Source organism: Amblyomma maculatum, chromosome 1 (genome assembly GCF_055883805.1).
Source record: "Amblyomma maculatum isolate TAMU_Amacu chromosome 1, ASM5588380v1, whole genome shotgun sequence".
Taxonomy (NCBI): domain Eukaryota; kingdom Metazoa; phylum Arthropoda; class Arachnida; order Ixodida; family Ixodidae; genus Amblyomma; species Amblyomma maculatum.
Window position 1 is genome coordinate 403,546,101 of NC_139344.1, and position 14,838 is coordinate 403,560,938.

Below are 14,838 nucleotides of genomic sequence, written 5' to 3' on the forward strand. Positions count from 1 at the left end.
AACTCACAGAATAAGCGGTTACGACTAAGAAGGAAAGGTGGCCCAATTTTCTACAATAAACACTTCGGCATTGTGTTTAGTCTTTTTCCAAACATTTACTATATCTGTGTCACCTTTACATAGTCGCATGCCAGCTCTTGGATATCTTAAATCTCTAAGAATTTAACCCCGAAAAATCACCTTAACTTTCTGCTGTTTCGGTGGTCAAGCTCGGCAGAGGAAAGGAAAAAAGAACTGATACACAGACAATCAAACATTTCAAAGATGGCTGAGCCTATGCGTTAATTTAATTTTTTTTTTTGCATTCGTGTTATCTCAAAGTAGCAGGATCAACGGTGAGAAACAAGGCTGTACATAGATGGAGAGTGAGTGAGTGAAAACTTTATTGAATATTTTAAGGGTTTCGCGGTTGTGAAGTCTCCGTCGTCTTCTCTGGCGCTGGCGACTTGAGACTTCTCGTCAGCAAGGGTGGGCCCCTATTCCAAGGCTCCACTGAGTCGTGCTGCATCAGTCGCGTGCTGCACTAAGGCCCTTTGGGTCGCGAGCTCGCTGCTGGTGAGCCGACTCTCCCATTGCTCCGCACTCGGGTTTTCGTGTTGGTGGAATGCTTTGTTGCGTTCGCATTCCCACGTGATATGATAAAGTGTAGGTGTGGCATCGCACCAAGGGCAGGTGGCTCTGTATTGTGTCGGGAACATTTTATTAAGTATGTGTAGGTTAGGAAAGGAGTTGGTCTGTAATCTGCGCCAGCCGGTCGCTTCCTCCTTTGTTAGGGCTTTGTGTGGTGGTGGATATCTAATTCTAGCTCCCCTATGCAAGTGCAAGATCTCTGCGTATCCCCCCTCGCAAGCCTGTAGGCGGAGCTCCGGAGCATTTGACTGCCCTGCTCGGAATGCGTAACCTCGAGCTAGGCTGTCTGCTCTTTCGTTCCCCCCTATGCCCGTGTGGCCCGGGATCCAGATTAGGCTATGCCTGGGTTTCTCTTCGGCGGAGGTTGCCCCGCTGAGTATTTTAAGGGCTGTTCTGCTGATCCTGCCCCTCGTGTAGTTCCTGCACGTCTCCTTCGAGTCCGTCAGTATGTTGAGAGATCGGCCCGTTCTGTAGCCTTCTGCTGCCGCCAGCGCGACGGCAATTTCTTCGGCCTCCGCTGTGCCGGCGACCTTTGCCGTGGCACACGTGATCATGTTTCCTTCCTTGTTTACCACTACCGTCGCGGCTACGCGTTCTCTCTCGCGCAGATATACGGCAGCGTCCGTGTATACAGTGTTGTCTAACTGGGCTAGCGTTCTCTCAACGTACTCGGCCCTCGCTTTTCGTCTGCTTTCGTGAAGATTGGGGTCCATGTTTTTCGGCAATGGTCCCACGTTAATGGTTTTCCTAAGGTGGTCCGGTACGTCCGCGTATCTGTCTACCAGTCCGCTCGTGTCCCGACCCAACCTTCTTAGGAGCGCTCGTCCCGTGGGGGTGCTTCTGAGTCTCGTGATTTGCGTTCCCAGCAGAGCTTCGGCGAGCTCACTGAAGGTGTTGCTGATGCCTAGCTGGAGCAACTTTTCGTTCGACGTGTGCTTGGGTAGGTGTAGAGCAGTCCTGTACGCCTTCCTGAGAATGATGTCGGCTTGCTCTCTTTCCGCCTTGGTCGTCGCGTGGTACGGCAGGGAGTACGTGACTCGGCTGACAATTAGGCTGTTAACTAGCTTGAGAGTGTCTTCTTCTCTCATTCCATATCTCTTTTGGGAGACTCTGTTGATCATACGGCCCACCTGCTCTGCCGCCTTACTCAGCAGGCTGATGGTGTGGCTGCATTTCCGGCTTCCTTGCAACCACATGCCCAGGATCTTTATCATGTTCTTTTCCGGGATGTTCTGGCCCTCGAGAACGACCTCCAGTGTCGCTTGGGTGGGATGCTTGCCGACCCTGAGGAGTTCCGATTTCTCCGTCGAGCATCTTAGGCCCCTCTCTCTGGTGTAAGTTTCTACGCAAGTTGCCGCTTCCTGTAGTTTTTCTTGCTTCTCCCCGAGTGATCCTTGGGTGACCCATATCGTGATGTCATCGGCGTATATCGCGTGTTGGATGCCCTGGATCTCCTTGAGCCGTCTTGCAAGTCCAATCATTGCCACGTTGAAGAGGACGGGCGATATGACGGATCCTTGGGGTGTGCCTTTGCACGGCGTGGGGAAGACGTCGCTTCTCAGCTCGCCCAGCCCCACGGTCGCCGTTCTGTCGCTCAGGAAAGCTCTGACGTAATCGTGCGTTCTCCTCCCGCAGTTGGTGTTGTTGATGCCTTCCATGATGGCCGCGTGGCTTACGTTGTCGAAAGCCCCCTTTATGTCGAGGGCCATGACGACGTTTTCGCCCGCCTTCGGCATCGTCTCGAGCACTTCCTCCTTGAGTTGGAGCAGCACGTCTTGCGTAGAGAGGTTGGCTCTGAACCCGTACATGCTGTCCGGGTACCATTGTTCGTTTTCCAGGTGCGACTGGATTCTTTTCGTGATCACTTTCTCGTACAGCTTGCCCAGGTACGACGTTAGAGATATCGGCCTGAGGTTCTCGATCTGCAGCTTTTTGCCTGGCTTCGGAATCATCACGACGACGGCGTGTTTCCACTCCGTCGGCACTCTTCCCTCTTGCCAGAGCTTGTTGAGGTAGGTCGTAAGCTGATCTATCGCCTCGTCACTGAGGTTCCTTATTAGCGAGTTCCGGATCTTGTCCGCCCCCGCCGCCGTGTTCTTCGTGGCCGATCTTATCGCCTCGACGACCTCCTCTCTCGTGATGGGTCGGTCCATGGCCGGGTTCTCCTCGCCACGGTGAAGAAAATCTCGTATATTGTGGTACGAACCAACTTCAATAATGAACGTTACCCTGCCTGAATATTCCACAGCCTCCCTCCTTAGCATCTGATACAGCCATCATACCGGTGTCACAAACGAAAACCGTGATATTATATCATACCACTCAACAATGTTGGGCCTAAACTGTCGCCACGCTTTTGGCCTTAATGACCAAATATCCAAAATGCTTTCTCACAACGTAACCATTATTTCTGACCTGCAGTGTACCTGTCTTACTTGGAAGCCAATGTTGGACGCGACGGTCTGCTCTGCTTTTAAGCTAAGGGCAGCAGCCAATTGTTCACTGGCGGCACCAATACCATCAACTCAGCGCGAGCATGATGAAAGACTAACCAGCCAAGAGCACACGCACAGGAAAAACCGACACAGAAAGAAAGAGGCTGGAAAGAGGCAGCGCGAGCGTTTTCAACGAGTCTAACGCGACTGTGGTGTAGGAGTTTAGTGGAGATGCACCTCTTCGCTTCGTCCGTTGTTTAAACTGGAAACGCGAACATTTCGTTGTTAAAACTAGTTTAAGGTCAAACGCGCAGATATCTGCAGGAATAGAGAGCGAAGCAGACCAAAAATAAATATCATTTTTTCTATTGAGGGTTCGCACGAAAGCGCGGGCAAGCATTCTGCAAGTTATGCTAAAATAGAAAGCACTGCTATCGTCCTCAACCTTTTAGCGTTTGTTTCCTATCTTTTAGCTGCGCGTGCTCTATGGCTCCTCCAAAAAGCTGGGCATTCTTCGTCACAGGATGCAGCTCGGCACGAGGGAAAAGACAACCTCCTGATTGATTCCAGCTGTGCTCTGAGGGCTCGGCGTTACCCAACCGGTCATCATGGAGCGGCCGTGCTTCCGGGCTAAGATCATCGGCAGCCCGGTACGTATTACGTTACGAAATTCGGGAAATATCGACGTCTCTTCACATGACGATGTGCTCCATGCGTCATAAAATCAGTAGCATGCAGTGGAGAGTCCGTGTGCTTAACATGGCGGGAGTATGTCCAGTGAAGAGCGATTCCTGATTTTAAAAATTTATCGACGCGACGTATCGAGGCGAGGAAGAGCACGGCAGGTTTCTCAATTTATTAGTGGGCAGCACCGAAGTAAAAGAAGACACAAACTATCACTTAAATGTGTGCGTAAGCTATCACATTTGATCTTATTGGAATTATAAAAATTGTGAACGTGTAGAGGGCTATAACCGTGAGAGAAAGGTCGTGACACGGCTCTCCTGTCACCATGAGCTCTCTATACGCCGGGAGAAGACGCTGTATCTAGTGCGGGACAACAAGGCTATTGCAAGGCGCGGCATAACTAAAAGGAACCATTCCGAAGGCTGTTTCTTCGTTCGTGTCCGGTCATACCGTTTCAGTGAGGATCCTTTGAGATTCATATTGCAAAATCTTCGCACTAGTTAAGAAAGGAAGGGAAGAGAGGAGCTCAGCTCTCGGTAGGATCTTTTATATATCAGCGTGGGCCAGAAACGGTTTTGTCTAATTGGCTACCTCCAATGAAACATTTAACTTTTAGCGCAGTGGAAGCTACTGAGACGCGTAAGTTCTCATACCCGCAAATTTCGAGCCTGGATGGTTGCAGCATTGTGTGTCAAATCTACTTCATAGATTAAATCAAGGGAAATGGTCGCAAGGTGCCCTTGTCAGCATGAACACGGCTGCCACCTTCTTTAGGCAAGGTTTTGTTTGGCTCGGTGTGGATTGATTAGAGGGTCTCTTAAAAGTCTCTTAACAGGAGAATGGCAAATTCCTACCCCTTTTCTCCAATTATTTGCTGCTTATCGGCGTTCGTTCCAGTGCCATATATAGTTACCATTGTTTTACAGGAAAGGAATGGCGCAGTGTTTGTCACACTTTTTCCGGTAGTGTTTGGACGGTACACCATAGCTCCTGTTGCGTGGCGCGCCTTGTTGCGTGTTCAAATGAGGCATTGCAGATGGCAGGAACGCTAGACAGGGACTGATATCGCAGAATCTCGAGCACAGATTTCGCGCATAACTATGACGCACGGGATTTCGTTTCATGAGTCCAGCGAGGCTTTCGCGCTAAAGCTACACGCTTAGTGATTTAGACATGGTGAAAACGGACACGCTACGCGCCCAGCGATTTCTCGAGGCCTGAACATAGTGCATGGAAAATGCAGCGTGGAAAACACAACAGTAGCCAACATCAATGGAAAATATATTTTTCACAAGACAAACAGAAAAAGCGCATCCAATGTGCATATGAGATATAACACTGAAGAAAATGTGCTAGAAAAGGGTGCCTGTTATGAAGTAACGCTCCTTTCAATAGTGACAAGGCTGTCTTCATTTTGGGGCACACTTCTTGCTGGCTTAAATAAAACTACTTTTCTGCTTGCTTTTCGCAATTTGAAGCCATCGTGTTCAATGTGAAGACATGTCTGGTTAAAATGTAGAGTTGAGCAGTCGGCAGCATGACACCCCATGATGCTAAGACCATCCCTGACCTTGGAAGCGATCTCTAAAAAGTTGCATAAACGGTAGCATTATTTTGTAGCGAGAGCTGCATTGGCTACAGTCTCGCCATTTCACCGTTCTTGTCAGTGCGCATCCAGTGCCTGTCCTTGCATGTAAGAAGAGCGAAGAAAAGGGTCGAGGGAAAGAGTGGCTGGCAGCTGACATGGTCGAGCAATAACTGGACGTAGGACTTCCTGTTTGGCAGGAGCTGCCAACTCGGGCCTCTCCTTTCATATGAGAGGGTGATATCAGCATCAGCCTGCCAAAACCCTATCACTCACGTTATCCCTAAGCCACGGAGGCACGTTCATAGGCTCGATTAAAGCGGGGCGTGTTAGGTTTGGGTCGCGAGTGCCGGGGTTAGCGTACCGCTGCCACCAGTTATTACGTTCGGCGCGCGGCCCCTTGGTAGCGTTGGCCTGGCAGCTCCGTGGACGGCGGACGGCATCAAAGGTGCCAGCGAAGACGAGGCGTCTTTTAACGAAACAACCTTTACTGTAACATCAGGAAGAAACGGGCAGTGAAGCTGACCCGGAGAGATTACAGACACTCTCACACAGCTGGTGTCTAGCGTCGTGCCAACGGCGCGTCAAAGTAGTCTCTCTCTCAGCGGAGTTGGCCGCTGCTTTTTATAGTTTTTCCAGTTCACAGGGAAAGGGTGAACCCTCACAGGAAAGGGAGAGCCAAACATGTTGGTTCACGACGAATGACTCAGTCGCAGGTGTTCCGACCTCATCTCCTCCACCTCCTGCAGACGGGCGAGGGCGGCGCCCTCTCTCACGAGCTCCAGGCTTGGCCGGCGTTTGCCCACACACACGCACGCACACACATTTGGCGCGTGGCAGGAACACGTCGAGTCTTGCCCGCGGGAGGAAGCGTTGCGCGGCCGATGAACGGCGTCGAAATGGCCGATCCGCTCGCGGTTCTGCTGGTTGCTATGCGGTGGCCGCGTCAGCTGTCCCACTTCTCGGTGGAGAAACGTAACAGACTGCCCCGCCGGGGAAGGGAGATCCCGAAGGGCAGGGGACTGCATCCGCTGTCCGGAGGGATCGGGATGTTGCTGCTAGCCGGGGTCATCCGACTGAGCTTCTCTTGAGCTCAAACAGCCTGAAGAAGTCCTTGGCAAGTCCGGTTTCCAAGGCACTCTGCAACTTGTCTTCAGGAGAGTTTGCTGACAACCTACAACGTCACAACCACGCTAAAGACTCAACCGTTCAGCCAGCAAGCACGGCACAAACTTCACTAAGTTTTGCCAGACTATTTCCCTCTTATGCCCCCATCTACATTAAAGGGCAGCTTAGCAGCACTTGGAACGCGTCCACAAATTTGAAAATCGCATTTTCAAAAAACAAAGATAATTCAATACAAATGTTCAAAATCCTATGCCAGGAAGAAAAACACCGACTAGTGAATAAAGGCTTCTTCTCACGTTATGGGCTTCGACTTAAGCCATCGGCGTTACCGTTGAGATCACCTTTTTCACTAAAGCTTCGGTTGTCCGTTTCACGGAGCAACTTTACCTTCCTGTCTCTGTGCAGAGAAACGCATGAGCATGAGTCACTCACTTTTCCAAACAACCTATCCCTCTCCTTAGGCTTTGCGCACCAGTCACGCATTTTCTGGGCACGGGCGCATTTGTGCCTTTGGGATAGTCGCTTTCTCTTTCGCGATAGCTTACACTTTCTCGCTTCTTTCTCGCGCCTGCCTTTCCGTTTTTTTCTACGGCAGCACTGGAACACAGGCTTTCTGCTTTCTTTTTGCAATCTTTGGAGTTTGCTCTCCTTACGATGGCAGCAATCTTTCTCGCGCCTGCCTTTCCGCGGTTTTCGTCGACAGCACTGGAATACTAGCTTTCTGCTTTCTTTTCGAAACCGTATGCGTTTGGTCTCCTTACGATGGCAGCATTGTTTCTCGCGCCTGCCCTTCCGCGTTTTTCGTCGGCAGCACTGGAACACTCTAGTCCTACTTTCTTTCGGCGCGAGCTCTAGCAAGCTAGCGGTAACCGGAGCTAGTCGGGCATGGTTGTCGTCGAAGTGGTCAAAGTGCTGCGCCGCGTCTGCATCGCGGCCAGCAGCGCATGACTCACTTTCCATCAAGTCCGAACGACAACTGCTCACGCCAGCCCTCAAGCTAGGCATTTCCTCTGGCGGCGCCGCGGCTGCACCGCATGACTCATTTTCAGTCAAATCCGAACAACCGCTCATGCCAGCCCTCAAGCTAGGCATTTCCTCTGGCGGCTCGCCACTCACGTTACACGGGTCCTCCGATGAGCCGCATTGCTCAGCGCTAACCGGCGCACGATCAAGCTCATTCGACCGCTGGGGCGCTTCGGATGGCGTGAGGGTCATGTGTGCTACGTCCGCGTTCGCACTGGGGTTGCTTTCGCGAATACAACCTAGCGTGGTATCAGGGCACGAACGATTCTGACTCTGCTCTGGTCGCTCGCTGTCGCCTTCGCAAGTCTCGCTCTCTACAGCGGACGCGCACTCCTCGTCGGTCTGCCCTGGCTGATCACAACTCGCGGGCTGCGCAGTTTCCCTGATCGGCACTTCGTTTTTCTGCGTGCCCTGCTCTACGACACAGCTGATTTCGGAAACCGAAATTCTGTCATTTCCTAGCTGGTTTCCTTCTCCGCCACGCTCTACACAAGCTTCTGCATTGACAGGCGGTTCAGTTATTACCAGTTCCCCACACTCATATGATGGAACTGTATCTCCTGCAGCTACTTGGGTCGGCGTGCAGTTCACCTCGCTTAACGGCGTCACTTCGGACTTCTCACCGATTAAGCCTGTGCTAATCGTCTCAGCTAGTGGCTCGACCAAGGTAACACGATGCTCTTTTGTTAGAGGCTCGGTCGGCTCGCTACTGCGCTCACCTTGCTCGGCCGCTTCCCCAAGCTGTTTCTCACACTCCGGTGCAAGTTCAATTTGCTCCGGAACTTCCGCACTGTCTAGCCATTCGCTTACAGCGGCTTTCAACTGATACGCCAAATCAAAGTATGCCTCGTTACAATGTTTCTCGCTCTCATATCTCTTCCGAAGATCCTGAGGCGTTATCTGATATCGTATCAGCAATGACTCTTTTAGTTCATCGTAATTTTTCAAGCGGTCGCCAACCAATCGCTTGATTTCTTCCGACGCTTCAGCGGAGAGAAGAGCTACCAACATCTGCGCCCAACTATCTCGCTCGAAACGTTTACTTCTGCAGACATTCTCGAAGTCTGCCAAATACTCGGCCACATCCTCGGCAATGAGGAACGGTGGCGGACCATTTCGCGGTATTGAACCGTTACACTGAATGGCATTGCAAGCTTTAATCCTTTCCACGCTCATTCTATGTGCTGATATCTCCAGCTGCATCATTTTCCTTACGCGGGCGTCCTCTTTCTCGAAACGTTCCCTACGTTCACGCATCTCTTTCTCGTGACGTTCTCTACGTTCACGCATCTCTTTCTCGTGACGTTCTCTACGTTCACGTTCCTCTTTCTCTTGACGTTCCTCTTTACGTTCGTCAAAGATCTCAAGGCATTCCAAAAGCTCGTCATCTTCAGCTTCCAACTCAAGAATAGCCTTTAACACTTCTAGTTTTCTGAGTTTGTCTGACAAATTCAGACCCAACTCCTCCGCAAGCTCCAGCAATTTCGGTTTGCGCAACGACTTCAAATCCAAATTCATGGCTGTTCCGAGTGCTGCCTTTTCTACTGCCCACTATTGCCTTGCTGCAATTAACCCAGCAACAACGACAACACAATTACCAGCTCTGTTCTCTACAAAAGCCTGGCAAAACTCAGTAGAAGAAAGTCCCGCACTCACCAAACCTCGCAGCCAAGAATCCAACGCAGTCGTTCCGCTGCAGGCAACCAGTCATCACACAGGGCTCGTTGCACTGCTCCCGCCTTTCCGCTGAGCTGCTTTGATTCACGGGTCACGCCTCGGACATCTCCGCTCTTCCCACCAGATGTTGCACCTCGGGCAGGCCTGGCTCGTTTCACCGACCACGGTCACTGCTTGGTCGTCCTCGTCTCTCCGCTGTTCACCAGTTGTTGGACGACGGTATCGCCTGGCTCGTCCCTCCAACCACGGTTACGGCTTGGTCGTCGTCATCCCACCGCTGCCACCAATTGTTAGGTTTGGGTCGCGAGTGCCGGGGTTAGCGTACCGCTGCCACCAGTTATTACGTTCGGCGCGCGGCCCCTTGGTAGCGTTGGCCTGGCGGCTCCGTGGACGGCGGACGGCATCAAAGGTGCCAGCGAAGACGAGGCGTCTTTAACGAAACAACCTTTACTGTAACATCAGGAAGAAACGGGCAGTGAAGCTGACCCGGAGAGATTACAGACACTCTCACACAGCTGGTGTCTAGCGTCGTGCCAACGGCGCGTCAAAGTAGTCTCTCTCTCAGCGGAGTTGGCCGCTGCTTTTTATAGTTTTTCCAGTTCACAGGGAAAGGGTAAACCCTCACAGGAAAGGGAGAGCCAAACATGTTGGTTCACGACGAATGACTCAGTCGCAGGTGTTCCGACCTCATCTCCTCCACCTCCTGCAGACGGGCGAGGGCGGCGCCCTCTCTCACGAGCTCCAGGCTTGGCCGGCGTTTGCCCACACACACGCACGCACACACATTTGGCGCGTGGCAGGAACACGTCGAGTCTTGCCCGCGGGAGGAAGCGTTGCGCGGCCGATGAACGGCGTCGAAATGGCCGATCCGCTCGCGGTTCTGCTGGTTGCTATGCGGTGGCCGCGTCAGCTGTCCCACTTCTCGGTGGAGAAACGTAACAGGCGTTATGTGTTGGCTAGTATTTTACGCTATCGAGTTATCGCGAAGGTGGGTGTGCCATAGTGGAGGACTTCGGACCACCGCGCGATAGAGGCTTTTGCCTCATTGCACAGTCAGGGTGAAAAATGCCCCCATGGCAGAAATCTGACACTATAGAGTATACTACGTTCAGAAGCCGTATCTACTTTCAAGCCGAACCTAAGCTTAGCCATGCAGACGGCTTTCGCATACCTCCAGATCTAACCACAAGCTAAGGCTCAGCTATTTTTTCTCATAGTTAACACCAAGATGTTCGATGTATGCAAGTGAGAATTTGCGAACTTAAGACAAATTTTCTACGAAAGCATTTGAAGTGAGTACGAGATGGCTCAAGTTACGGACATTCTAGTCGAAATCAACAGGAGTAAACTGTTGCGGGCCCGACACATAATACGAACTGAGGAAAACCGATGGTCGCAAAGCGGCAAAAATTGTATTCCAAGGGAAGAAAAACGCAGCAGTAGACTGCAGAAAGTAAGGGGGGGGGGGGACGAAGTTAGGAATTTGCTAGCGACAAGTGGATGTCGTTAGCGAAGGACATGGTATGTTTTTCAATATGGCATATGCCTTCTCCTTGCGGTGACCATAGCCCGGCTAGTGAGAATGATGAATTCTGTACCTGCAGCTGCAGCCCAGGGGCACTGAAGATCTCCCATACACGTGACTCGGAGCGCATATCGGCAGCCCTCTGTCACAGAGAAGCCAATTTTTCTTTTAGCTGAAAATATAATTACACATATACCCGGCGTCCCTGAACATCCATTGAAGAAGAGAACGATCAACAACAGAGACAGGCTGTAGCAACTCTTGGTGTTTGCCAACACCAACAGTTTGGCGCTTGCCAGAACCTTTACGCAAGTCAGCGGTTGTTGTGTTTCCTGTTCTAGCTTCTTCTTTTCCTCTTCTTCTTAGCGTTGATCTTCGTCTTCTTCAATGGATGTTCAGGAACGCAGGGGATATATGTGGCAATAAATGGGCTTCACTCCTAGTTAACTAAAATGGTGCAGGAAAAGGAACACTTCTTATTTTGAGCCTTACTATATAGCTACAGGTAAGGCGAAACCTTTACGGCATCACTGGTACAGCAGACCGCTTGAGAATGTGGACTCGTTTGTTGAGGCGACAGAGATCTCGGATAGGGAAGGCGTGTTATGCGGCAGACAGGAAGCGGCGAGTCAGGGTCTTAGGACTGAAATATTTTGCGGTTGCTGAACTGAGGGGCGAAGCTAGCAAAACTTAAAATAAACCCTATACAAACACTAACACATGACGGCGCAGGTAGTAGTTTGGTGTCTTGTCTTGCCGCCATCCTTTACAACTGTCACCTCCGCTTTTGTGGAGCTTTCAGGTACGCGGAGCTCGGCTTTTATTTATCGCACACTCTCTCTCTCTCAATTCTATTTGTACAGTATAGTATGTTTCACTTGATACTTTTTTTTTTTCAAAGCTTCTGCTGTCGCATTTAGCGTTAATTCAAGCATCATTACTTCACAGAATGCAATTTCCTACGAATAGCATGTGAAAGAAAACCCTGTAAGTCTTGGATATAATGGAACATTTGAACTATAACGCTAGACCAGGTTATGACATAGGGTTCGCACATAAGAAATTTTTTTATCCACATAAATTAAATTAAATACTTTTACACTACCTCCATTATTTCACAGTAATAATGCACTATGCCTTCTAACTACGGCCGCATTACACCTTTAGATATGTTCTTCCGCAACGTTGTTCTAACGTCACTCATTCCCTTCTTGATTTTCAGCTCAGAGCCTGTGTTCTTCTTGGAAGCCAAAGGTGCGATAGATCGCCTTTGCTAAGCATCTTCCAGGAAGAACAATATTGCTGCTACCTGCAGTGACTTCTTCGCATGGATACGAGTCCAGAGAGTGAATCTGGTGTGATCTATGGTCGGAGGGAGGACCCATGGTGAGGAGGAACCGCTTTGAAATCTACGCTCCGCTGCGCGTTGGTGTCACCTTTTTGGTGTGGCTAGTGGAGGATCAAAGACATCACCAGTGAGACTGGGTATGTGACGCTTAGACGCTGTGAAGACGATGTTTCAGTACGCAGCGATATGCCCTCATCAAATGCTTGACACACTTCGCCCTTGCTGTTGACTCGGCGGGGAACTAATAACAAACCGTACGTTTTTCGTTTTTGATAGCATTGTTTATTCCCATAAAGCATAATTTGAAATGGAAATCCAAAGAGTATGGCTCTGCGCTCTTCCTTGCTGGCTCGTGGTGTGCTGTGCACTAGACCCATTTGAATGAAGATTGTGGTTATAGTACAACATACAGCCAATGCCAGCCACAACTGCACGTTTACACCTAGTCTGGACTACGGTAAAGGCAGGAATTATTTGGATACTCTTTTTCGCAGAATTTGTGGGCGTTTCTGTGTGGCTACTGCATGACGTCGAGGGCGTGATTTCTGTCGCCTTATATATCCTGAACTAGCCGGCCTGTTGTGACCATTCAGCTGACTATAACAGGATTTCTTCGAGGATGCCACTATTATCCGCTAAAGTGCTAACATTTTCACTGTTAGGCATGCCGCAAGCTACGATGTAATGTATTTACAAATAGGAGATATTAGGAAGTTCCATCGCAAAGCAGTCCGAAGTATTGCCATTTCTGTCGTTTTATTCTAGCAGTGTACTGTACTGTCATGACTGTACAGCTGCATTAATGGAATTATGCAAAATGCTAAGGTTTCTGTCTCCAGGAATTTAGCGTAAGAAATTGATGCCCAAGAAAGAAAGAACGGATGGAAAACGTTGATTGAGTGCACTCTGCTCGAGGAATGACGAATAAAAATACCTCCTTGCAGGCACTCAATTAACTAGTACCGTCTGCACACAAGAATAGCCACGTCTTTGCTGCAGTGCTAAAACTTTATTATCCACCAGGTAGAATATAGGCATTAGCCAGCCACCATCTCGGTGCACCTTACGCGACAAAGAAATTGGTAAGGCTGCGTTTCGCAACAGTGAGCATGAACAAAGAATACAGAACCAATTCATGCGCTTGAATCACAGTAATAGGACCGAATGTTGGCGGCTGCCGAAAAACAAACATGTGAATGTTTCGCGTCATTATCTCTGATCGTTAAGCATTTTTACTTGTTTAAAGTCAGTTTCGGTCACTCCAGTCATCGTTGGACTTATGTTCATTTCGTAGTCACTATGAGTGAAGCTTATTCGCTGCAGTCATTACCACTCGTAGCGAAGCATGTTTACTCATTTTCATTCCGTTGCGGTCATTATAAGTCGTCGTTTCACATATTGATTGTTTCGTAGTCATGATGAGTCAGGCCTAGTCACTGTAGTCATAGCTGAGTATTTGAACTCATTTTCTATCAGTTGCTGTCATTGCATGTGGCCGTTTGACATACTGTTCGTTTCGTAGACATTAGCAGCGATGATTAGTCGTGATTACCAGGCATCGCTAAACACTTTTATTCATTTCCAGTCAGTTATGTCATCATTTATTCATTAGCATTAGTCATTTACCAGCTGGCGGACCATTCATGAGACCATCGCCTTCAGTGAACAGGTCGTAGTTTTGCTGGAGCAACATCGACACATCCTTCTAGGCTTGTTTTGACACGGAAAGCTTCGAATACATGCTCAACATCTGTATGCGTTCGTCTTAATTTTTTTCAGTAGGTCCTGACCGCATATACTGGGGCCATTGCAGTCTAAATCCGTCAGACTGCATTGTACTCTTGTACCTTCATAAGAAACTGGCATTGTCAGTGTACCGAGAATTGGCAACTTTCAGAAGTAGCATGAAAGCTATACTTCCGACTTTTGCAGCTGCGGCCATCGACTGGAGTGAAATTTGTAAATGCTTTTGGGAATGACACAAACAGGGCAGCCGGTATCAATGTCCATCATTATTTCGATGCCATTCCATGCAAACGATTTTCTGTTGGGGGGTGTGAGAGAGTGCGTGGTGGTCAAGGACCAGATTTGTGACGCACTGCTATCACTCTCTTCGGTTTCTGTCGTCTGTGCGCTTAGTGCTAGCATTCTGCTTGTTTCATTTGCCGCACACATTCTCGCTAAATGCCCTGGCCGTGCACACTTGAAACGTTTGCGCTTGATTAGTCGACAGGCCTTTGTCTTATGACAATCTCGATTATTCTTTTTCAGTCTGTACCAATCCTTTGCGAATCGCGTTCAGCGCTCTCTGCGGCAAGGACAAGAGCCCCGGCTTCTTCAAGATTCAGATTTTTCTTCGCTAGCAGCTGCTTCTACAGACTCTTAGATCTGCCGCCGCACAAAATACAGTCCCTTACCATTCCGTCTAGCATAGCTCCAAAATTACAATTGTGTACCATCAGCCGTTTTGCCACCATGAATGCATGTACAGATTTCCTTCTTGTTGGCAGCGATGGAAGAACATGAAACATTCAGAGATTTGATTCGGTACCGGGTCGTAGTAGCTGCTTAACATCTCCCCAACTTCTTTGGAAGTAAGGTCGTTAGGCTTTTTCGGTGCTAACTTCCCGTCCAAAATTTCTATTGTCCTTATCTAAAGCGCTACTGTCCACAGGACTCCTTTCTTAGCATCGGCTATCAGATCATTCGCTTCAAAATAAGCTTGAACCTTGACAAGGCGCGCATGCCACTTTTTTCGTCTTCAAATTCCGGTAGCCTGTGTGCCATGGCTGGTTCTTGA